This window comes from Stenella coeruleoalba (genome assembly GCF_951394435.1).
Source record: "Stenella coeruleoalba genome assembly, chromosome: 8".
Lineage (NCBI taxonomy): Eukaryota > Metazoa > Chordata > Mammalia > Artiodactyla > Delphinidae > Stenella > Stenella coeruleoalba.
The window spans coordinates 110536012-110559969 of NC_137154.1; the positions used below are offsets into that span (position 1 = coordinate 110536012).

Sequence of the window (23958 nt, forward strand, 5' to 3'; positions counted from 1 at the left end):
TTTGCAAGCTTGCTTGGTTGGCCAAAAAGGGCGTATCCGTTTTTTCCTGAATATATTCAGGAAAAAGCGCATACGCCCTTTTTGGCCAAGTGCATCATTGTGGACGTTCTGCCTCTTTTCCTATGCTTTCAATGCAATTCCAGTCTACCTCCTGAAATCGGTTTCCTGCAATTCTGCCCCGCTTTCAAGTCCTCTTGGCAGCCTTACTTCAGTATATTTTTGGACGATAGCTGTCATTTATAACTCTGCAGGTTTGTGAATTACAGTGCCCCTGAGCTCCTTTCTTCAACTCGCTTTCTTGTGACCTGGCCGCAACACCGCAGGATGGCTTCAGGCCCTAATCTGGTCCCGGAACGGCACGCTGAGCCTTTGGTTAATTCCTCTTCCTGGTGGGAAATGAGAGTTAAATTTACACGTCCAGACACCTGCAGATAGTCTCTCATTGTTTCTCGCTATTCCTGTTCATCTTCCGCATAAATTGCAAACTGGGCCAAACAGGAGGTTAAAGGCGCTGACTCTCCAAGTGGGGAGAGTGTTAGTAAAGCGTCTGGAATGTTGCACCCGAGTACCAGGGGAGGAAAACTGAGACATATTTGAACACGTCTCCCGTTCACATGGTTGATCATACTCTGGGTTCCACATGCATGTTTTAGCTGAAGGAAGAATACCTTAAACCTGGAGAGTTGAGACCCGTGGAATGGGTACCATGCAATATGACTTCAAAGGGTCTTCATTTGCTCACCGAACCTCTCCAATCCTATCACTGCTGCATTTGTGACCCTGTACACATGCTTGATTCTCTTTTGGAGACATAGCAATCCATAGGTTTTAAGATACTTACTAGTCAGGTACATTCTTAGGTGTTTAATATGGGTTGTTGAGTCCATTTCCTTGAGCAAGGAATAGCTCTTGTCTATTCCATATTTGGCTTAAGGAACTTTATCTGTGCTCATTTCAATCTCTGGTTTTATGCAGCACCCCAACTCACCTTTCCCCTTAAGCAAGCATAAGTTGGTTTTCTAAATTAGAGACCCTGTTCTGTTTTGGAATTCAGTTCCTGTGTAGCCAAGTTTACATTCTGTGTATTAGTGATATCTTATGATGTTTCTTTTTCTGTGTGACTTATTTCAGTTAGAATCATCGTACCTGAATCCACTCATTATGCTGCTACAGGCCTGATGACATAGATTTCTCTGCTGAGTGATACTGCATTGTACGTAAGTACCACAAGTTCTTTATCCATTTTTCACTTTCTGTGATATTGAACTTGTACAGTAAATGAGGTTCTTGTAAACAGAGGCGCCCCAAACTTTGGGGTGGCTGTGTCTTTTTGATTTTAATTTCCCTAAGCTATAGGACCATAAGTGGAAGTGCCCTAGGCTCTGTTGCTTTGTTTTTTAGATGTTTCAGGAAACACCATACACTTCTCCCGAGTGTCTGTTGGCAATTTACATCCCGCCCATCAGCATAACAAGGCTCCCAGTTCTCCATGGCCTGTCCTGCCTTTCTGGATTTTACACTTTTTTCAGATGGCCCTTTTGACCGGGGGGAAGTGAGACTTCATTGTAGTGCAGATTTCCTTTGCAAGCTTGCTTGGTTGGCCAAAAAGGGCGTATGCGTTTTTTCCTGAATATATTCAGGAAAAAACGCATACGCCCTTTTTGGCCAAGTGCATCATTGTGGACGTTCTGCCTCTTTTCCTATGCTTTCAATGCAATTCCAGTCTACCTCCTGAAATCGGTTTCCTGCAATTCTGCCCCGCTTTCAAGTCCTCTTGGCAGCCTTACTTCAGTATATTTTTGGACGATAGCTGTCATTTATAACTCTGCAGGTTTGTGAATTACAGTGTCCCTGAGCTCCTTTCTTCAACTCGCTTTCTTGTGACCTGGCCGCAACACCGCAGGATGGCTTCAGGCCCTAATCTGGTTCCGGAACGGCATGCTGAGCCTTTGGTTATTTCCTCTTCCTGGTGGGAAATGAGAGTTAAATTTGCCCGTCCAGACACCTCCAGCTAGTCTCTCATTGGTTCTCCCTATTCCTGTTCATCTTCCGCAGAAATTGCAAACTGGGCCAAACAGGAGGTTAAAGGCGCTGACTCTCCAAGTGGGGAGAGTGTTAGTAAAGCGTCTGGAATGTTGCACCCGAGTACCAGGGGAGGAAAACTGAGACATATTTGAACACGTTTCCCGTTCACACGGTTGATCATACTCTGGGTTCCACATGCATGTTTTAGCTGAAGGAAGAATACCTTAAACCTGGAGAGTTGAGACCCGTGGAATGGGTACCATGCAATATGACTTCAAAGGGTCTTCATTTGCTCACCGAACCTCTCCAATCCTATCACTGCTGCATTTGTGCCCCTGTACACAACTTGATTCTCTTTTGGAGACATAGCAATCCATAGGTTTTAAGATAATTACTAGTCAGGTACATTCTTAGGCGTTTAATATGGGGTGTTGAGTCCATTTCGTTGAGCAAGGAGTAGCTCTTGTCTATTCCATATTTGGCTTAAGGAACTTTATCTGTGCTCATTTAAATCTCTGGTTTTATGCAGCACCCCAACTCACCTTTCCCCTTAAGTAAGCATAAGTTGGTTTTCTAAATTTGAGACCCTGTTCTGTTCTGTAATTCAGTTCCTGTGTAGCCAAGTTTACATTCTGTGTATTACTGATATCTTATGATGTTTCTTTTTCTGTGTGACTTATTTCAGTTAGAATCATCGTACCTGAATCCACTCATTATGCTGCTACAGGCCTGATGACATAGATTTCATTGCTGAGTGTTACTGCATTGTACGTAAGTACCACAAGTTCTTTATCCATTTTTCACTTTCTGTGATATTGAACTTGTACGGTAAACGAGGTTCTTGTAAACAGAGGCGTCCCAAACTTTGGGGTGGCTGTGTCTTTTTGATTTTAATTTCCCTAAGCTATAGGACCATAAGTGGAAGTGCCCTAGGCTCTGTTGCTTTGTTTTTTAGATGTTTCAGGAAACACCATACACTTCTCCCGAGTGTCTGTTGGCAATTTACATCCCGCCCATCAGCATAACAAGGCTCCCAGTTCTCCATGGCCTGTCCTGCCTTTCTGGATTTTACACTTTTTTCAGATGGCCCTTTTGACCGGGGAGCAGTGAGACTTCACTGTACTGCAGATTTCCTTTGCAAGCTTGCTTGGTTGGCCAAAAAGGGCGTATGCGTTTTTTCCTGAATATATTCAGGAAAAAACGCATACGCCCTTTTTGGCCAAGTGCATCATTGTGGACGTTCTGCCTCTTTTCCTATGCTTTCAATGCAATTCCAGTCTACCTCCTGAAATCGGTTTCCTGCAATTCTGCCCCGCTTTCAAGTCCTCTTGGCAGCCTTACTTCAGTATATTTTTGGACGATAGCTGTCATTTATAACTCTGCAGGTTTGTGAATTACAGTGCCCCTGAGCTCCTTTCTTCAACTCGCTTTCTTGTGACCTGGCCGCAACAACGCAGGATGGCTTCAGGCCCTAATCTGGTTCCGGCACGGCACACTGAGCCTTTGGTTATTTCCTTTTCCTGGTGGGAAATGAGAGTTAAATTTGCCCGTCCAGACACCTCCAGCTAGTCTCTCATTGGTTCTCCCTATTCCTGTTCATCTTCCGCAGAAATTGCAAACTGGGCCAAACAGGAGGTTAAAGGCGCTGACTCTCCAAGTGGGGAGAGTGTTAGTAAAGCGTCTGGAATGTTGCACCCGAGTACCAGGGGAGGAAAACTGAGACATATTTGAACACGTCTCCCGATCACATGGTTGATCATACTCTGGGTTCCACATGCATGTTTTAGCTGAAGGAAGAATACCTTAAACCTGGAGAGTGGAGACCCGTGGAATGGGTACCATGCAATATGACTTCAAAGGGTCTGCATTTGCTCACCGAACAGCTCCAATCCTATCACTGCTGCGTTTATGCCCCTGTACACATGCTTGATTCTCTTTTGGAGACATAGCAATCCATAGGTTTTAAGATACTTACTAGTCAGGTACACTCTTAGGCGTTTAATATGGGGTGTTGAGTCCATTTCGTTGAGCAAGGAGTAGCTCTTGTCTATTCCATATTTGGCTTAAGGAACTTTATCTGTGCTCATTTCAATCTCTGGTTTTATGCAGCACCCCATCTCACCTTTCCCCTTAAGCAAGCAGAAGTTGGTTTTCTAAATTTGAGACCCTGTTCTGTTTTGGAATTCAGTTCCTGTGTAGCCAAGTTTACATTCCGTGTATTAGTGATATCTTATGATGTTTCTTTTTCTGTGTGACTTATTTCAGTTAGAATCATCGTACCTGAATCCACTCATTATGCTGCTACGGGCCTGAAGACATACATTCCATTGCTGAGTGATACTGAATTGTACGTAAGTATCACATGTTCTTTAACCATTTTTCACTTTCTGTGATATTGAACTTGTACGGTAAAAGAGGTTCTTGTAAACAGAGGCGTCCCAAACTTTTGGGTGGCGGTGTCTTTTTGATTTTCATTTCCCTAAGCTATAGGACCATAAGTGGAAGTGCCCTAGGCTCTGTTGCTTTGTTTTTTAGATGTTTCAGGAAACACCATACACTTCTCCCGAGTGTCTGTTGGCAATTTACATCCCGCCCATCAGCATAACAAGGCTCCCAGTTCTCCATGGCCTGTCCTGCCTTTCTGGATTTTACACTTTTTTCAAATGGCCCTTTTGACCGGGGAGCAGTGAGACTTCACTGTACTGCAGATTTCCTTTGCAAGCTTGCTTGGTTGGCCAAAAAGGGCGTATGCGTTTTTTCCTGAATATATTCAGGAAAAAACGCATACGCCCTTTTTGGCCAAGTGCATCATTGTGGACGTTCTGCCTCTTTTCCTATGCTTTCAATGCAATTCCAGTCTACCTCCTGAAATCGGTTTCCTGCAATTCTGCCCCGCTTTCAAGTCCTCTTGGCAGCCTTACTTCAGTCTATTTTTGGACGATAGCTGTCATTTATAACTCTGCAGGTTTGTGAATTATAGTGCCCCTGAGCTCCTTTCTTCAACTCACTTTCTTTTGAGCTGGACGCAACACCGCAGGATGGCTTCAGGCCCTAATCTGGTTCCGGCACAGCACGCTGAGCCTTTGGTTAATTCCTATTCCTGGTGGGTAATAAGAGTTAAATTTGCCGGTCCAGACACCTCCAGCTGGTCTCTCATTGGTTCTCCCTATTCCTGTTCATCTTCCACAGAAATTGCAAACTTGGCCAAACAAGAGGTTAAAGGCGCTGACTCTCCAAGTGGGGAGAGTGTTAGTAAAGCGTCTGGAATGTTGCACCGGAGTTCCAGGGGAGGAAAACTGAGACATATTTGAACACGTCTCCCGTTCACACGGTTCATAGTACTCTGGGTTCCACATGCATGTTTTAGCTGAAGGAAGAATACCTTAAACCTGGAGAGTTGAGACCCGTGTAATGGGTACCATGCAATATGACTTCAAAGGGTCTTCATTTGCTCACCGAACCTCTCCAATCCTATCACTGCTGCCTTTATGTTCCTGTACAGACGCTTGATTCTCTTTTGGAGACATAGCAATCCATAGGTTTTAAGATACTTACTAGTCAGGTACATTCTTAGGCGTTTAATATGTGGTGTTGAGTCCATTTCGTTGAGCAAGGAATAGCTCTTGTCTATTCCATATTTGGCTTAAGGCACTTTATCTGTGCTCATTTCAATCTCTGGTTTTATGCAGCACCCCATCTCACCTTTCCCCTTAAGCAAGCAGAAGTTGGTTTTCTAAATTTGAGACCCTGTTCTGTTTTGGAATTCAGTTCCTGTGTAGCCAAGTTTACATTCCGTGTATTAGTGATATCTTATGATGTTTCTTTTTATGTGTGACTTATTTCAGTTAGAATCATCATACCTGAATCCACTCATTGTGCTGCTAAGGGCCTGATGACATAGATTTCATTGCTGAGTGATATTGCTTTGTAAGTAAATACCACAAGTTCTTTATCCATTTTTCACTTTCTGGGATGTTGAACTTCTACTGTAAACGAGGTTCTTGTAAACAGAGCCATTCCAAACATTGGGGTGGCTGTGTCTTTTTGATTTTCATTTCCCTAAGCTATAGGACCATAAGTGGAAGTGCCCTAGGCTCTGTTGCTTTGTTTTTTAGATGTTTCAGGAAACACCATACACTTCTCCCGAGTGGCTGTTGGCAAATTACATCCCGCCCCTCATCATAACAAGGCTCCCAGTTCTCCATGGCCTGTCCTGCCTTTCTGGATTTTACACTTTTTTCAGATGGCCCTTTTGACCGGGGGGAAGTGAGACTTCATTGTAGTGCAGATTTCCTTTGCAAGCTTGCTTGGTTGGCCAAAAAGTGCGTATGCGTTTTTTCCTGAATATATTCAGGAAAAAACGCATACGCCCTTTTTGGCCAAGTGCATCATTGTGGACGTTCTGCCTCTTTTCCTATGCTTTCAATGCAATTCCAGTCTACCTCCTGAAATCGGTTTCCTGCAATTCTGCCCCGCTTTCAAGTCCTCTTGGCAGCCTTACTTCAGTATATTTTTGGACGATAGCTGTCATTTATAACTCTGCAGGTTTGTGCATTACAGTGTCCCTGAGCTCCTTTCTTCAACTCGCTTTCTTGTGAGCTGGCCGCAACACCGCAGGATGGCTTCAGGCCCTAATCTGGTTACAGCACGGCATGCTGAGCCTTTGGTTAATTCCTCTTCCTGGTGGGAAATGAGAGTTAAATTTGCCCGTCCAGACACCTCCAGCTAGTCTCTCATTGATTCTCGCTATTCCTGTTAATCTTCCGCAGAAATTGCAAACTGGGCCAAACAGGAGGTTAAAGGCGCTGACTCTCCAAGTGGGGAGAGTGTTAGTAAAGCGTCTGGAATGTTGCACCCGAGTACCAGGGGAGAAAAACTGAGACATATTTGAAAACCTCTCCCATTCCCACGGTTCATCGTACTCTGGGTTCCACATGCATGTTTTAGCTGAAGGAAGAATACCTTAAACCTGGAGAGTTGAGACCCGTGTAATGGGTACCATGCAATATGATTTCAAAGGTCTTCATTTGCTCACCGAACCTCTCCAATCCTATCACTGCTGCATTTATGTCCCTGTACACACGCTTGATTCTCTTTTGGAGACATAGCAATCCATAGGTTTTAAGATACTTACTAGTCAGGTACATTCTTAGGCGTTTAATATGGGGTGTTGAGTCCATTTCGTTGAGCAAGGAATAGCTCTTGTCTATTCCATATTTGGCTTAAGGAACTTTATCTGTGCTCATTTCAATCTCTGGTTTTATGCAGCACCCCAACTCACCTTTCCCCTTAAGCAAGCATAAGTTGGTTTTCTAAATTTGAGACCCTGTTCTGTTTTGGAATTCAGTTCCTGTGTAGCCAAGTTTACATTCCGTGTATTAGTGATATCTTATGATGTTTCTTTTTCTGTGTGACTTATTTCAGTTAGAATCATCATACCTGAATCCACTCATTGTGCTGCTAAGGGCCTGATGACATAGATTTCATTGCTGAGTGATATTGCTTTGTAAGTAAATACCACAACTTCTTTATCCATTTTTCACTTTCTGCGATGTTGAACTTGTACTGTAAATGAGGTTCTTGTAAACAGAGGCGTCCCAAACTTTGGGGTGGCTGTGTCTTTTTGATTTTAATTTCCCTAAGCTATAGGACCATAAGTGGAAGTGCCCTCGGCTCTGTTGCTTTGTTTTTTAGATGTTTCAGGAAACACCATACACAGGATGTCTTCAGGCCCTAATCTGGTCCCGGCAGATTAGGTTCCGGCAGGCCCTAATCTGGTCCCGGCCCTAATCTAATCCCGGCACGGCACGCTGAGCCTTTGGTTAATTCCTCTTCCTGATGGGAAATGAGAGTTAAATTTACACGTCCAGACACCTGCAGATAGTCTCTCATTGTTTCTCGCTATTCCTGTTCATCTTCCGCATAAATTGCAAACTGCGCCAAACAGGAGGTTAAAGGCGCTGACTCTCCAAGTGGGGAGAGTGTTAGTAAAGCGTCTGGAATGTTGCACCCGAGTACCAGGGGAGGAAAACTGAGACATATTTGAACACGTCTCCCGTTCACATGGTTGATCATACTCTGGGTTCCACATGCATGTTTTAGCTGAAGGAAGAATACCTTAAACCTGGAGAGTTGAGACCCGTGGAATGGGTACCATGCAATATGACTTCAAAGGGTCTTCATTTGCTCACCGAACCTCTCCAATCCTATCACTGCTGCATTTGTGCCCCTGTACACATGCTTGATTCTCTTTTGGAGACATAGCAATCCATAGGTTTTAAGATACTTACTAGTCAGGTACATTCTTAGGTGTTTAATATGGGTTGTTGAGTCCATTTCCTTGAGCAAGGAATAGCTCTTGTCTATTCCATATTTGGCTTAAGGAACTTTATCTGTGCTCATTTCAATCTCTGGTTTTATGCAGCACCCCAACTCACCTTTCCCCTTAAGCAAGCATAAGTTGGTTTTCTAAATTAGAGACCCTGTTCTGTTTTGGAATTCAGTTCCTGTGTAGCCAAGTTTACATTCCGTGTATTAGTGATATCTTATGATGTTTCTTTTTCTGTGTGACTTATTTCAGTTAGAATCATCGTTCCTGAATCCACTCATTATGCTGCTACAGGCCTGATGACATAGATTTCTCTGCTGAGTGATACTGCATTGTACGTAAGTACCACAAGTTCTTTATCCATTTTTCACTTTCTGTGATATTGAACTTGTACAGTAAATGAGGTTCTTGTAAACAGAGGCGCCCCAAACTTTGGGGTGGCTGTGTCTTTTTGATTTTAATTTCCCTAAGCTATAGGACCATAAGTGGAAGTGCCATAGGCTCTGTTGCTTTGTTTTTTAGATGTTTCAGGAAACACCATACACTTCTCCCAAGTGTCTGTTGGCAATTTACATCCCGCCCATCAGCATAACAAAGCTCCCAGTTCTCCATGGCCTGTCCTGCCTTTCTGGACTTTACACTTTTTTCAGATGGCCCTTTTGACCGGGGGGAAGTGAGACTTCATTGTAGTGCAGATTTCCTTTGCAAGCTTGCTTGGTTGGCCAAAAAGGGCGTATGCGTTTTTTCCTGAATATATTCAGGAAAAAACGCATACGCCCTTTTTGGCCAAGTGCATCATTGTGGACGTTCTGCCTCTTTTCCTATGCTTTCAATGCAATTCCAGTCTACCTCCTGAAATCGGTTTCCTGCAATTCTGCCCCGCTTTCAAGTCCTCTTGGCAGCCTTACTTCAGTATATTTTTGGACGATAGCTGTCATTTATAACTCTGCAGGTTTGTGAATTACAGTGTCCCTGAGCTCCTTTCTTCAACTCGCTTTCTTGTGACCTGGCCGCAACACCGCAGGATGGCTTCAGGCCCTAATCTGGTTCCGGAACGGCATGCTGAGCCTTTGGTTATTTCCTCTTCCTGGTGGGAAATGAGAGTTAAATTTGCCCGTCCAGACACCTCCAGCTAGTCTCTCATTGGTTCTCCCTATTCCTGTTCATCTTCCGCAGAAATTGCAAACTGGGCCAAACAGGAGGTTAAAGGCGCTGACTCTCCAAGTGGGGAGAGTGTTAGTAAAGCGTCTGGAATGTTGCACCCGAGTACCAGGGGAGGAAAACTGAGACATATTTGAACACGTTTCCCGTTCACACGGTTGATCATACTCTGGGTTCCACATGCATGTTTTAGCTGAAGGAAGAATACCTTAAACCTGGAGAGTTGAGACCCGTGGAATGGGTACCATGCAATATGACTTCAAAGGGTCTTCATTTGCTCACCAAACCTCTCCAATCCTATCACTGCTGCATTTGTGCCCCTGTACACAACTTGATTCTCTTTTGGAGACATAGCAATCCATAGGTTTTAAGATAATTACTAGTCAGGTACATTCTTAGGCGTTTAATATGGGGTGTTGAGTCCATTTCGTTGAGCAAGGAGTAGCTCTTGTCTATTCCATATTTGGCTTAAGGAACTTTATCTGTGCTCATTTCAATCTCTGGTTTTATGCAGCACCCCAACTCACCTTTACCCTTAAGCAAACATAAGTTGGTTTTCTAAATTTGAGACCCTGTTTTGTTCTGTATTTCAGTTCCTGTGTAGCCAAGTTTATATTGCGTGTATTACTGATATCTTATGATGTTTCTTTTTCTCTGTGACTTATTTCAGTTAGAATCATTGTACCTGAATCCACTCATTATGCTGCTACGCGCCTGATGACATAGATTTCATTGCTGAGTGATACTGCATTGTACGTAAGTACCACAAGTTCTTTATCCATTTTTCACTTTCTGTGATATTGAACTTGTACGGTAAATGAGGTTTTTGTAAACAGAGGCGTCCCAAAATTTGGGGTGGCTGTGTCTTTTTTATTTTAATTTCCCTAAGCTATAGGACCATAAGTGGAAGTGCCCTAGGCTCTGTTGCTTTGTTTCTTAGATGTTTCAGGAAACACCATACAATTCTCCGGAGTGTCTCTTGGCAATTTACATCCCGCCCGTCAGCATAGCAAGGCTCCCAGTTCTCCATGGCCTGTCCTGCCTTTCTGGATTTTACACTTTTTTCAGAAGGCCCTTTTGACCGGGGGGAAGTGAGACTTCATTGTAGTGCAGATTTCCTTTGCAAGCTTGCTTGGTTGGCCAAAAAGGCCGTATCCGTTTTTTCCTGAATATATTCAGGAAAAAGCGCATACGCCCTTTTTGGCCAAGTGCATCATTGTGGACGTTCTGCCTCTTTTCCTATGCTTTCAATGCAATTCCAGTCTACCTCCTGAAATCGGTTTCCTGCAATTCTGCCCCGCTTTCAAGTCCTCTTGGCAGCCTTACTTCAGTATATTTTTGGACGATAGCTGTCATTTATAACTCTGCAGGTTTGTGAATTACAGTGCCCCTGAGCTCCTTTCTTCAACTCGCTTTCTTGTGACCTGGCCGCAACACCGCAGGATGGCTTCAGGCCCTAATCTGGTCCCGGCATGGCACGCTGAGCCTTTGGTTAATTCCTCTTCCTGGTGGGAAATGAGAGTTAAATTTACACGTCCAGACACCTGCAGATAGTCTCTCATTGTTTCTCGCTATTCCTGTTCATCTTCCGCATAAATTGCAAACTGCGCCAAACAGGAGGTTAAAGGCGCTGACTCTCCAAGTGGGGAGAGTGTTAGTAAAGCGTCTGGAATGTTGCACCCGAGTACCAGGGGAGGAAAACTGAGACATATTTGAACACGTCTCCCGTTCACATGGTTGATCATACTCTGGGTTCCACATGCATGTTTTAGCTGAAGGAAGAATACCTTAAACCTGGAGAGTTGAGACCCGTGGAAGGGGTACCATGCAATATGACTTCAAAGGGTCTTCATTTGCTCACCGAACCTCTCCAATCCTATCACGGCTGCATTTGTGCCCCTGTACACATGCTTGATTCTCTTTTGGAGACATAGCAATCCATAGGTTTTAAGATACTTACTAGTCAGGTACATTCTTAGGTGTTTAATATGGGTTGTTGAGTCCATTACCTTGAGCAAGGAATAGCTCTTGTCTATTCCATATTTGGCTTAAGGAACTTTATCTGTGCTCATTTCAATCTCTGGTTTTATGCAGCACCCCAACTCACCTTTCCCCTTAAGCAAGGATAAGTTGGTTTTCTAAATTAGAGACCCTGTTCTGTTTTGGAATTCAGTTCCTGTGTAGCCAAGTTTACATTCCGTGTATTAGTGATATCTTATGATGTTTCTTTTTCTGTGTGACTTATTTCAGTTAGAATCATCATACCTGAATCCACTCATTGTGCTGCTAAGGGCCTGATGACATAGATTTCATTGCTGAGTGATATTGCTTTGTAAGTAAATACCACAACTTCTTTATCCATTTTTCACTTTCTGCGATGTTGAACTTGTACTGTAAATGAGGTTCTTGTAAACAGAGGCGTCCCAAACTTTGGGGTGGCTGTGTCTTTTTGATTTTAATTTCCCTAAGATATAGGACCATAAGTGGAAGTGCCCTCGGCTCTGTTGCTTTGTTTTTTAGATATTTCAGGAAACACCATACACTTCTCCCCAGTGTCTGTTGGCAATTTACATCCCGCCCATCAGCATAACAAGGCTCCCAGTTCTCCATGGCCTGTCCTGCCTTTCTGGACTTTACACTTTTTTCAGATGGCCCTTTTGACCGGGGGGAAGAGAGACTTCATTGTAGTGCAGATTTCCTTTGCAAGCTTGCTTGGTTGGCCAAAATGTGCGTATGCGTTTTTCCTGAATATATTCAGGAAAAAACGCATACGCCCTTTTTGGCCAAGTGCATCATTGTGGACGTTCTGCCTCTTTTCCTATGCTTTCAATGCAATTCCAGTCTACCTCCTGAAATCGGTTTCCTGCAATTCTGCCCCGCTTTCAAGTCCTCTTGGCAGCCTTACTTCAGTATATTTTTGGACGATAGCTGTCATTTATAACTCTGCAGGTTTGTGAATTACAGTGCCCCTGAGCTCCTTTCTTCAACTCGCTTTCTTGTGAGCTGGCCGCAACACCGCATGATGGCTTCAGGCCGTAATCTGGTTCCGGCACGGCACGCTGAGCCTTTGGTTAATTCCTCTTCCTGCTGGGAAATGAGAGTTAAAAGTGCCCGTCCACACACCTCCAGCTAGTCTCTCATTGGTTCTCCCTATTCCTGTTCATCTTCCGCAGAAATTGCAAACTGGGCCAAACAGGAGGTTAAAGGCACTGACTCTACAAGTCGGGAGAGTGTTAGTAAAGCGTCTGGAATGTTGCACCCGAGTACCAGCGTAGGAAAACTGAGACATATTTGAACACGTCTCCCGATCACACGGTTGATCATACCCTGGGTTTCACATGCATGTTTTAGCTGAAGGAAGAATACCTTAAACCTGGAGAGTTGAGACCCGTGGAATGGGTACCATGCAATATGACTTCAAAGGGTCTTCATTTGCTCACCGAACCTCTCCAATCCTATCACTGCTGCGTTTATGCCCCTGTACACACGCTTGATTCTCTTTCGGAGACATAGCAATCCATAGGTTTTAAGATACTTAATAGTCAGGTACATTCTTAGGCGTTTAATATGGGGTGTTGAGTCCATTTCGTTGAGCAAGGAATAGCTCTTGTCTGTTCCATATTTGGCTTAAGGAACTTTATCTGCGCTCATTTCAATCTCTGGTTTTATGCAGCACCCCAACTCACCTTTCCCCTTAAGCAAGCATAAGTTGGTTTTCTAAATTTGAGACCCTGTTCTGTTTTGGAATTCAGTTCCTGTGTAGCCAAGTTTACATTCCGTGTATTAGTGATATCTTATGATGTTTCTTTTTCTCTGTGACTTATTTCAGTTAGAATCATTGTACCTGAATCCACTCATTATGCTGCTACGCGCCTGATGACATAGATTTCATTGCTGAGTGATACTGCATTGTACGTAAGTACCACAATTTCTTTATCCATTTTTCACTTTCTGTGATATTGAACTTGTACGGTAAATGAGGTTTTTGTAAACAGAGGCGTCCCAAAATTTGGGGTGGCTGTGTCTTTTTTATTTTAATTTCCCTAAGCTATAGGACCATAAGTGGAAGTGCCCTAGGCTCTGTTGCTTTGTTTCTTAGATGTTTCAGGAAACACCATACAATTCTCCGGAGTGTCTCTTGGCAATTTACATCCCGCCCGTCAGCATAGCAAGGCTCCCAGTTCTCCATGGCCTGTCCTGCCTTTCTGGATTTTACACTTTTTTCAGAAGGCCCTTTTGACCGGGGGGAAGTGAGACTTCATTGTAGTGCAGATTTCCTTTGCAAGCTTGCTTGGTTGGCCAAAAAGGGCGTATCCGTTTTTTCCTGAATATATTCAGGAAAAAGCGCATACGCCATTTTTGGCCAAGTGCATCATTGTGGACGTTCTGCCTCTTTTCCTATGCTTTCAATGCAATTCCAGTCTACCTCCTGAAATCAGTTTCCTGCAATTCTGCCCCGCTTTCAAGTCCTCTTGGCAGCCTTACTTCAGTATATTTTTGGACGATAGCTGTCATTTATAACTCTGCAGGTTTGTGAATTACAGTGTCCCTGAGCTCCTTTCTTCAACTCGCTTTCCTGTGACCTGGCCGCAACACCGCAGGATGGCTTCAGGCCCTAATCTGGTTCCGGAACGGCATGCTGAGCCTTTGGTTATTTCCTCTTCCTGGTGGGAAATGAGAGTTAAATTTGCCCGTCCAGACACCTCCAGCTAGTCTCTCATTGGTTCTCCCTATTCCTGTTCATCTTCCGCAGAAATTGCAAACTGGGCCAAACAGGAGGTTAAAGGCGCTGACTCTCCAAGTGGGGAGAGTGTTAGTAAAGCGTCTGGAATGTTGCACCCGAGTACCAGGGGAGGAAAACTGAGACATATTTGAACACGTTTCCCGTTCACACGGTTGATCATACTCTGGGTTCCACATGCATGTTTTAGCTGAAGGAAGAATACCTTAAACCTGGAGAGTTGAGACCCGTGGAATGGGTACAATGCAATACGACTTCAAAGGGTCTTCATTTGCTCACCGAACCTCTCCAATCCTATCACTGCTGCATTTGTGCCCCTGTACACAACTTGATTCTCTTTTGGAGACATAGCAATCCATAGGTTTTAAGATAATTACTAGTCAGGTACATTCTTAGGCGTTTAATATGGGGTGTTGAGTCCATTTCGTTGAGCAAGGAGTAGCTCTTGTCTATTCCATATTTGGCTTAAGGAACTTTATCTGTGCTCATTTCAATCTCTGGTTTTATGCAGCACCCCAACTCACCTTTACCCTTAAGCAAACATAAGTTGGTTTTCTAAATTTGAGACCCTGTTTTGTTCTGTATTTCAGTTCCTGTGAAGCCAAGTTTATATTCCGTGTATTACTGATATCTTATGATGTTTCTTTTTCTGTGTGACTTATTTCAGTTAGAATCATCATACCTGAATCCACTCATTGTGCTGTTAAGGGCCTGATGACATAGATTTCATTGCTGAGTGATATTGCTTTGTAAGTAAATACCACAACTTCTTTATCCATTTTTCACTTTCTGCGATGTTGAACTTGTACTGTAAACGACGTTCTTGTAAACAGAGGTGTCCCAAACTTTGGGGTGGCTGTGTCTTTTTGATTTTAATTTCCCTAAGCTCTAGGACCATAAGTGGAAGTGCCCTAGGCTCTGTTGCTTATTTTTTTAGATGTTTCAGGAAACACCATACACTTCTCCCGAGTGTCTGTTGGCAATTTACATCCCGCCCATCAGCATAACAAGGCTCCCAGATCTCCATGGCCTGTCCTGCCTTTCTGGATTTTACACTTTTTTCAGATGGCCCTTTTGACCGGGGGGAAGTGAGACTTCATTGTAGTGCAGATTTCCTTTGCAAGCTTGCTTGGTTGGCCAAAAAGGGCGTATGCGTTTTTTCCTGAATATATTCAGGAAAAAACGCATACGCCCTTTTTGGCCAAGTGCATCATTGTGGACGTTCTGCCTCTTTTCCTATGCTTTCAATTCAATTCCAGTCTACCTCCTGAAATCAGTTTCCTGCAACTCTGCCCCGCTTTCAAGTCCTCTTGGCAGCCTTACTTCAGTCTATTTTTGACGATAGCTGTCATTTATAACTCTGCAGGTTTGTGAATTACAGTGCCCCTGAGCTCCTTTCTTCAACTCGCTTTCTTGTGAGTTGGCCGCAACACCGCAGGATGGCTTCAGGCCCTAATCTGTTTCCGGCACGGCACACTGAGCCTTTGGTTAATTCCTCTTCCTGGTGGGAAATGAGAGTTAAATTTGCCCGTCCAGACACCTCCAGCTAGTCTCTCATTGGTTCTCGCTATTGCTGTTCATCTTCCGCAGAAATTGCAAACTGGGCCAAACAGGAGGTTAAGGGGACTGACTCTCCAAGTCGGGAGAGTGTTAGTAAAGCGTCTGGAATGTTGCACCCGAGTACCAGCGTACGAAAACTGAGACATATTTGAACACGTCTCCCGATCACATGGTTGATCATACTCTAGGTTCCACATGCATGTTTTAGCTGAAGGAAGAATACCTTAAACCTGGATAGTTGAAACCCTTGGAATGGGTAGCATGCAATATGACTTCAAAGGGTCTTCATTTGCTCACCGAACCTCTCCAATCCTATCACTGCTGCGTTTATGCCCCTGTACACATGCTTGATTCTCTTTCGGAGACATAGCAATCCATAGATTTTAAGATACTTATTAGTCAGGTACATTCTTAGGCGTTTAATATGCGGTGTTGCGTCCATTTCGTTGAGCAAGGAGTAGCTGTTGTCTATTCCATATTTGGCTTAAGGAACTTTATCTGTGCTCATTTCAATCTCTGGTTTTATGCAGCACCCCAACTCACCTTTCCCCTTAAGCAAGCATAAGTTGTTTTTCTAAATTTGAGACCCTGTTCTGTTCTGTAATTCAGTTCCTGTGTAGCCAAGTTTACATTCTGTGTATTACTGATATCTTATGATGTTTCTTTTTCTGTGTGACTTATTTCAGTTAGAATCATCATACTTGAATCCACTCATTGTGCTGCTAAGGGCCTGATGACATAGATTTCATTGCTGAGTGATATTGCTTTGTAAGTAAATACCACAACTTCTTTATCCATTTTTCACTTTCTGCGATGTTGAACTTGTACTGTAAACGACGTTCTTGTAAACAGAAGCGTCCCAAACTTTGGGGTGGCTGTGTCCTTTTGATTTTAATTTCCCTAAGCTATAGGACCATAAGTGGAAGTGCCCTAGGCTCTGTTGCTTTGTTTTTTAGATGTTTCAGGAAACACCATACACTTCTCCCGAGTGTCTGTTGGCAATTTACATCCCGCCCATCAGCATAACAAGGCTCCCAGTTCTCCATTGCCTGTCCTGCCTTTCTGGATTTTACACTTTTCTCAGATGGCCCTTTTAACAGGGGGGAAGTGAGACTTCATTGTAGTGCAGATTTCCTTTGTAAGCTTGCTTGGTTGGCCAAAAAGGGCGTATGCGTTTTTTCCTGAATATTCAGGAAAAAACACATACGCCCTTTTTGGCCAAGTGCATCATTGTGGACGCTCTGACTCTTTTCCTATGCTTTCAGTGCAATTCCAGTCTACCTCCTGAAATCGGTTTCCTGCAATTCTGCCCCGCTTTGAAGTCCTCTAGGCAGCCTTACTTCAGTATATTTTTGGACGATAGCTGTCATTTATAACTCTGCAGGTTTGTGAATTACAGTGCCCCTGAGCTCCTTTCTTCAACACACTTTCTTGTCAGCTGGCCTAAACACCGCAGGATGGCTTCTGGCCCTAATCTGGTTCCGGCACGGCACGCTGATCCTTTGGTTATTTCCTCTTCCTGGTGGGAAATGAGAGTTAAATTTGCCCGTCCAGACACCTCCAGCTAGTCTCTCATTGGTTCTCCCTATTCCTGTGCATCTTCCGCAGAAATTGCAAACTGGGCCAAACAGGAGGTTAAAGGCGCTGACTCTCCAAGTGGGGAGAGTGTTAGTAAAGCGTCTGGAATGTTGCACCCGAGTACCAGGGGAGGAAAACTGAGACATATTTGAACACATCTCCCGATCACATGGTTGATCATACTCTGGGTTCCACATGCATGTTTTAGCTGAAGGAAGAATACCTTAAACCTGGAGAGTTGAGACCCGTGGAATGGGTACCATGCAATATGACTTCAAAGGGTCTTCATTTGCTCACCAAACCTCTCCAATCCTATCACTGCTGCATTTGTGCCCCTGTACACAACTTGATTCTCTTTTGGAGACATAGCAATCCATAGGTTTTAAGATACTTACTAGTCAGGTACATTCTTAGGCATTTAATATGGGGTGTTGAGTCCATTTCGTTGAGCAAGGAGTAGCTCTTGTCTATTCAATATTTGGCTTAAGGAACTTTATCTGTGCTCATTTCAATCTCTGGTTTCATGCAGCACCCCAACTCACCTTTCCCCTTAAGGAAGCATAAGTTGGTTTTCTAAATTTGAGACCCTGTTCTGTTCTGTAATTCAGTTCCTCTGTAGCCAAGTTTACATTCCGTATATTACTGATATCTTATGATGTTTCTTTTTCTGTGTGACGTATTTCAGTTAGAATCATCATACCTGAATCCACTCATTGTGCTGCTAAGGTCCTGATGACATAGATTTCATTGCTGAGTGATACTGCATTGTACGTAAGTACCACATATTCTTTATCCATTTTTCACTTTCTGTGATACTGAACTTGTACGGTAAACGAGGTTCTTGTAAACAGAGGCGTCCCAAACTTTGAGGTGGCTGTGTCTTTTTGATTTTAATTTCCCTAAGCTATAGGACCATAAGTGGAAGTGCCCTCTGCTCTGTTGCTTTGTTTTTTAGATGTTTCAGGAAACACCATACACTTCTCCCGAGTGTCTGTTGGCAATTTACATCCCGCCCGTCAGCAAAACAAGGCTCCCAGTTCTCCATGGCCTGTCCTGCCTTTCTGGATTTTACACTTTTTTCAGATGGCCCTTTTGACCGGGGGGAAGTGAGACTTCATTGTAGTGCAGATTTCCTTTGCAAGCTTGCTTGGTTGGCCAGAAAGGGCGTATGCATTTTTTCCTGAATATATTCAGGAAAAAACGCATACGCCCTTTTTGGCCAAGTGCATCATTGTGGACGTTCTGCCTCTTTTCCTATGCTTTCAATGCAATTCCAGTCTACCTCCTGAAATCGGTTTCCTGCAATTCTGCCCCGCTTTCAAGTCCTCTTGGCAGCCTTACTTCAGTATATTTTTGGACGATAGCTGTCATTTATAACTCTGCAGGTTTGTGAATTACAGTGCCCCTGAGCTCCTTTCTTCAACTCGCTTTCTTGTGAGCTGGCCGCAACACCGCAGGATGGCTTCAGGCCCTAATCTGGTTCGGGCACGGCACGCTGAGCCTTTGGTTATTTCCTCTTCCTGGTGGGAAATGAGAGTGAAATTTGCCCGTCCAGACACCTCCAGCTAGTCTCTCATTGGTTCTCGCTATTCCTGTTCATCTTCCGCAGAAATTGCAAACTGGGCCAAACAGGAGGTTAAAGGGACTGACTCTCCAAGTCGGGAGAGTGTTAGTAAAGCGTCTGGAATGTTGCACCCGAGTACCAGGGAACGAAAACTGAGACATATTTGAACACGTCTCCCGATCACATGGTTGATCATGCTCTAGGTTCCACACGCATGTTTTAGCTGAAGGAAGAATAGCTTAAACCTGGGTAGTTGAAACCCTTGGAATGGGTACCATGCAATATGACTTCAAAGGGTCTTCATTTGCTCACCGAACCTCTCCAATCCTATCACTGCTGCGTTTATGCCCCTGTACACACGCTTGATTCTCTTTCGGAGACATAGCAATCCATAGGTTTTAAGGTACTTACTAGTCAGGTACATTCTTAGGCGTTTAATATGCGGTGTTGAGTCCATTTCGTTGAGCAAGGAGTAGCTCTTGTCTATTCCATATTTGGCTTAAGGAACTTTATCTGTGCTCATTTCAATCTCTGGTTTTATGCAGCACCCCAACTCACCTTTCCCCTTAAGCAAGCATAAGTTGGTTTTCTAAATTTGAGACCCTGTTCTGTTCTGTAATTCAGTTCTTGTGTAGCCAGGTTTACATTCCGTGTACTACTGATATCTTATGATGTTTCTATTTCTGTGTGACTTATTTCAGTTAGAATCATCATACCTGAATCCACTCATTGTGCTGCTAAGGGCCTGATGACATAGATTTCATTGCTGAGTGATATTGCTTTGTAAGTAAATACCACAATTTCTTTATCCATTTTGCACTTTCTGCGATGTTGAACTTGTACTGTAAACGAGGTTCTTGTAAACAGAGGCGTCCCAAACTTTGGGGTGGCTGTGTCTTTTTAATTTTAATTTCCCTAAGCTATAGGACCATAAGTGGAAGTGCCCTAGGCTCTGTTGCTTTGTTTTTTAGATGTTTCAGGAAACACCATACACTTCTCCGGAGTGTCTGTTGGCAATTTACATACCGCCCATCAGCATAACAAGGCTCCCAGTTCTCCATGGCCTGTCCTGCCTTTCTGGATTTTACACTTTTTTCAGATGTCCCTTTTGACCGGGGAGAAGTGAGACTTCATTGTAGTGCAGATTTCCTTTGCAAGCTCGCTTGGTTGGCTAAAAAGGGCGTATGCGTTTTTTCCTGAATATAGTCAGGAGAAAACGCATACGCCCTTTTTAGCCAAGTGCATCATTGTGGACGTTCTGCCTCTTTTCCTATGCTTTCAATGCAATTCCAGTCTACCTCCTGAAATCGGTTTCCTGCAATTCTGCCCTGCTTTCAAGTCCTCTTGGCAGCCTTACTTCAGTATATTTTTGGACGATAGCTGTCATTTATAACTCTGCAGGTTTGTGAATTACAGTGCCCCTGAGCTCCTTTCTTCAACTCGCTTTCTTTTGAGCTGGCCGCAACACCGCAGGATGGCTTCAGGCCCTAATCTGGTTCCGGCAGGGCACGCTGAACCTTTGGTTATTTCCTCTTCCTGGTGGGAAATGAGAGTTAAATTTGCCCGTCCAGACACCTCCAGCTAGTCTCTCATTGGTTCTCCCTATTCCTGTTCATCTTCCGCAGAAATTGCAAACTGGGCCAAACAGGAGGTTAAAGGCGCTGACTCTCCAAGTGGGGAGAGTGTTAGTAAAGCGTCTGGAATGTTGCACCCGAGTACCAGGGGAGGAAAACTGAGACATATTTGAACACATCTCCCGTTCACACGGTTGATCATACTCTGGGTTCCACATGCATGTTTTAGCTGAAGGAAGAATACCTTAAATCTGGAGAGTTAAGCCCTTTGGAATGGGTACCATGCAATATGACTTCAAAGGGTCTTCATTTGCTCACCGAACCTCTCCAATCCTATCACTGCTGCGTTTATGCCCCTGTACACATGCTTGATTCTCTTTCGGAGACATAGCAATCCATAGGTTTTAAGATACTTACTAGTCAGGTACATTCTTAGGCGTTTAATATGGGGTGTTGAGTCCATTTCGTTGAGCAAGGAGTAGCTCTTGTCTATTCCATATTTGGCTTAAGGAACTTTATCTGTGCTCATTTCAATCTCTGGTTTTATGCAGCACCCCAACTCACCTTTACCCTTAAGCAAGCATAAGTTGGTTTTCTAAATTTGAGACCCTGTTCTGTTTTGGAATTCAGTTCCTGTGTAGCCAAGTTTACATTCCGTGTATTAGTGATATCTTATGATGTTTCTTTTTCTGTGTGACTTATTTCAGTTAGAATCATCGTACCTAAATCCACTCATTATGCTGCTACGGACCTGATGACATAGATTTCATTGCTGAGTGATACTGCATTGTACGTAAGTACAACATGTTCTTTATCCATTTTTCACTTTCTGTGATACTGAACTTGTACGGTAAACGCGGTTCTTGTAAACAGAGGCGTCCCAAACTTTGGGGCGGCTGTGTCTTTTTGATTTTAATTTCCCTAAGCTATAGGACCATAAGTGGAAGTGCCCTAGTCTCTGTTGCTTTGTTTTTTACATGTTTCAGGAAACACCATACACTTCTCCCGAGTGTCTGTTGGCAATTTACATCCCGCCCATCAGCATAACAAGGCTCCCAGTTCTCCATGGCCTGTCCTGCCTTTCTGGATTTTACACTTTTTTCAGATGGCCCTTTTGACCGGGGGGAAGTGAGACTTCATTGTAGTGCAGATTTCCTTTGCAAGCTTGCTTGGTTTCCCAAAAAGGGCGTATGCGTTTTTTCCTGAATATATTCAGGAAAAAACGCATACGCCCTTTTTGGCCAAGTGCATCATTGTGGACGTTCTGCCTCTTTTCCTATGCTTTCAATGCAATTCCAGTCTACCTCCTGAAATCGGTTTCCTGCAATTCTGCCCCGCTTTCAAGTCCTCTTGGCAGCCTTACTTCAGTATATTTTTGGACGATAGCTGTCATTTATAACTCTGAAGGTTTGTGAATTACAGTGCCCCTGAGCTCCTTTCTTCAACTCGCATTCTTGTGAGCTGGCCGCAACACCGCAGGAAGGCTTCAGGCCCTAATCTGGTTCCGGCAGGGCACGCTGAGCCTTTGGTTATTTCCTCTTCCTGGTGGGAAATGAGAGTTAAATTTGCCCGTCCAGACACCTCCAGCTAGTCTCTCATTGGTTCTCCCTATTCCTGTTCATCTTCCGCAGAAATTGCAAACTGGGCCAAACAGGAGGTTAAAGGCGCTGACTCTCCAAGTGGGGAGAGTGTTAGTAAAGCGTCTGGAATGTTGCACCCGTGTACCAGGGGAGGAAAACTGAGACATATTTGAACACGTCTCCCGTTCACACGGTTGATCATACTCTGGGTTCCACATGCATGTTTTAGCTGAAGGAAGAATACCTTAAATCTGGAGAGTGGAGACCCGTGTAATGTGTACCATGCAATATGACTTCAAAGGGTCTTCATTTGCTCACCGAACCTCTCCATTCCTATCACTGCTGCGTTTATGCCCCTGTACACATGCTTGATTCTCTTTTGGAGACATAGCAATCCATAGGTTTTAAGATACTTACTAGTCAGGTACATTCTTAGGCGTTTAATATGGGGTGTAAAGTCCATTTCGTTGAGCAAGGAGTAGCTCTTGTCTATTCCATATTTGGCTTAAGGAACTTTATCTGTGCTCATTTCAATCTCTGGTTTTATGCAGCACCCCAACTCACCTTTCCCCTTAAGCAAGCATAAGTTGCTTTTCTAAATTTGAGACCCTGTTCTGTTTTGGAATTCAGTTCCTGTGTAGCCAAGTTTACATTCCGTGTATTACTGATATCTTATGATGTTTCTATTTCTGTGTGACTTATTTCAGTTAGAATCATCGTACCTGAATCCACTCATTATGCTGCTACAGGCCTGATGACATAGATTTCTTTGCTGAGTGATACTGCATTGTACGTATGTACCACAAGTTCTTTATCCATTTTTCACTTTCTGTGATATTGAACTTGTACGGTAAACGAGGTTCTTGTAAACAGAGCAGTTCCATACTTTGGGGTGGCTGTGTCTTTTTGATTTTAATTTCCCTAAGCTATAGGACCATAAGTGGAAGTGCCCTAGGCTCTGTTGCTTTGTTTTTTAGATGTTTCAGGAAACACCATACACTTCTCCCAAGTGTCTGTTGGCAATTTACATCCCGCCCATCAGCATAACAAGGCTCCCAGATCTCCATGGCCTGTCCTGCCTTTCTGGATTTTACACTTTTTTCAGATGGTCCCTTTGACAGGGGGGAAGTGAGACTTCATTGTAGTGCAGATTTCCTTTGCAAGCTTGCTTGGTTGGCCAAAAAGGGCGTATGCGTTTTTTCCTGAATATATTCAGGAAAAAACGCATACGCCCTTTTTGGCCAAGTGCATCATTGTGGACGTTCTGCCTCTTTTCCTATGCTTTCAATGCAATTCCAGTCTACCTCCTGAAATCGGTTTCCTGCAATTCTGCCCCGCTTTCAAGTCCTCTTGGTAGCCTTACTTCAGTATATTTTTGGACGATAGCTGTCATTTATAACTCTGCAGGTTTGTGAATTACAGTGCCCCTGAGCTCCTCTCTTCAGCTCGCTTTCTTGTGAGCTGGCCGCAACACCGCAGGATGGCTTCAAGCCCTAATGTGCTTCTGGCATGGCACGCTGAGCCTTTAGTTAATTCCTCTTCCTTGTGGGAAATGAGAGTTAAATTTGCCCGTCCAGACACCTCCAGCTAGTCTCTCATTGGTTCTCCCTATTCCTGTTCATCTTCCGCAGAAGTTGCAAACTGGGCCAAACAGGAGGTTAAAGGTGCTGACTCTCCTAGTGGGGAGAGTGTTAGTAAAGCGTCTGGAATGTTGCACCCTAGTACCAGGGGAGGAAAACTGAGACATATTTGAACACGTCTCCCGTTCACACGGTTGATCATACTCTGGGTTCCACATGCATGTTTTAGCTGAAGGAAGAATACCTTAAACCTGGGGAGTTGAGACC

At 43.8% G+C, this 23958-nt stretch overlaps 1 long non-coding RNA gene across 2 annotated transcripts in view; it reads left to right on the top strand.

The window, feature by feature from the left end:
• The first annotated feature begins 13404 nt into the window (after positions 1 to 13404).
• The window catches only part of LOC307190094, a 275853-nt gene continuing 265299 nt past the window's right edge, over positions 13405 to 23958 (top strand). The window contains exon 1 of one of the 2 annotated variants that reach the window (XR_013829401.1): positions 13405 to 13429. This is a non-coding gene — a long non-coding RNA (uncharacterized lncRNA). Of the gene's footprint in view, positions 13430 to 16501; positions 16584 to 23958 lie in introns of those variants that run through there. The other variant, XR_013829402.1, reaches the window with a different exon arrangement.